The sequence below is a fragment of the Asparagus officinalis genome, chromosome 4, assembly GCF_001876935.1.
Source record: "Asparagus officinalis chromosome 4, Aspof.V1, whole genome shotgun sequence".
In the NCBI taxonomy this organism is placed as follows: Eukaryota; Viridiplantae; Streptophyta; class Magnoliopsida; order Asparagales; family Asparagaceae; genus Asparagus; species Asparagus officinalis.
Window position 1 is genome coordinate 21,567,131 of NC_033797.1, and position 2,095 is coordinate 21,569,225.

At 36.1% G+C, this 2,095-nt stretch overlaps 1 non-coding gene across 1 annotated transcript; it reads left to right on the top strand.

Moving 5' to 3' along the window:
• Positions 1,167-1,239, top strand: TRNAF-GAA. The gene has a single exon. It is a non-coding gene; the product is annotated as a tRNA-Phe (tRNA).

Below are 2,095 nucleotides of genomic sequence, written 5' to 3' on the forward strand. Positions count from 1 at the left end.
GACATTAAACACATAATTCCAAGGCCCCTCAAAGTCCTCAGGGCAGAAGCTTTACTGTAGATTTACATACACATTTAGTTAGGATAATTTAATACCATTTACTAATTATTAATAAATAAAAAGCTAAAGTAATATGAAGTTACCATAAGCTCATTCCATATCGCCTCGTATGCGGTCCATGGTAGTTTCCGGAAATGAAAATAAGGATTGATGATGTTTGCTCTACGCACGAGAACCCCAATATATACATTCAATCTGAACGATCAAAGACCAGCGGGCAAATTATAACTATTCCATCGAATAATGACCTTCATTCCTCTTGGCGGTTGTTTAGACTCAAGCTTACCTCCGCCACATCATCCCTCTATGCGATCTGGCTTAGCACCTATAATAATAACAACATGATAATATATCATATAATATATACATGTGAAAATTAAAAGTATCTATACAATTTACCATTCGCTATCTCACTTTTTTTTGCTGCGAGTGCAACAACTTTCCTAGTCTCCAATATAGGAATCATTTCCTCCAACTTTCTCGCAGCATATGGGTGGTACTTCCTTGAGTCAGCCTTGGACTTCTGAGAGTCCGGAGGGAAGGGTAAACTGAGATAGTCTTGCGTCTTCGGACGTAAGTTAGTATGGAATGTATACGAAGGAAATGTCGGGGGTCCATGTAGCACCTACGTAAGAAAAGAGAACCATTAATATAAATTACAGTCACAATCCAAGATGGGCACACTACGAAACCCTCATAGGATTGGAATCTATTACGGCTGGTTCGAAGCCGATGCTTATTATGATGGAGATATGCTCAAGTGGGTTGAGCTTCGTAGTTTTTATCAAGAGTACAAGAATACTACGAAGATGAGTCCGGTATTTGAAGGAAGCTCGTTGGTTTTGAATGGGGATGCCGGGCATTTTAGGAGGGATAATTAGATGGGTATTTTTGGTATTGATGTTTGGCTGTATGCTAAGGTTAGGTATAAGTTTAGTTCGTTAGTAGCATGAAGGCCCGGAATTAGGGTTAAGTGTGAGTTGCGGTTGAAGATTGTGAGCAATGTGACGGATTGATGGTGGGTTTACGCCGGTTGAGTGTGAAGTTGTTGATTTTTGAGAAAGTCATTAGTAAATTATTATTTTGCTGCCTCAAAAAACAACGACGCGGGGATAGCTCAGTTGGGAGAGCGTCAGACTGAAGATCTGAAGGTCGCGTGTTCGATCCACGCTCACCGCACATCGTTAATCGTGTATTTATTTTATCGTTTTTGCTCATATAGCCCCCAACTTGTACTATAAACTTTAAGAAATTCATAATTTTATTTCTTGCAAAACTGATATATTGTGTTTAACATTTATAATAAACAATATAAAATAATTGTTGAGAACATGAAAGCCATATTGACAAAAATAATGCTTAGGAGTATAGGAGAGATAAGCTGTGCCCAACTTTTAAATAGTTAATTTCTTTTTTATAAGAATATGTTCTCCATTTGATTTAACGTCTAGCATAGATTTGGTCCAAAAAAAGACCCTTTTAGCGTAGACAAATATGCTTGCATACATACACGTATAAATTTGGAGCTTTTCTCAAAAAAGCCCCTTAATCTTTTTTACTGGATTCTTAAATTAAATCCTCTAACTATCAGACCAAAACTCCAAAGTTATGATAAGAGTTAAAGAAAGATTATAGTTTTATATTAATTCTAATATGCCAATATAGATTGAGCGCCCTTTTAATGGGCTCAAAACCTAGAGTTCGGTAACAAAAATCCGCATTAAACTTGTGATCAACGAGATTCAAAATTGGATTGCTCTATACCATCTTAAAATGTAGTCCATTAAAAAATTTTGGAAGTCGGGAGACACTCTAAAGTTTCGGGTTGCAAATGAAAACTTTCCTACATACTATCCACACGTCTATACAATAATTCATTACCTTTTTCAAATTAAAAAACAAAAATTATTTTTAGGTCCCAAATTTAAAATCATTATGTAACCAAGCCTCTTGATAAAAGTCAAAGGTGCTTAAGTTAAATTTCCCAAAATTTCCTTCTTCCATCCCCTTTTTCTCTCCTATCCCCAAAATACCC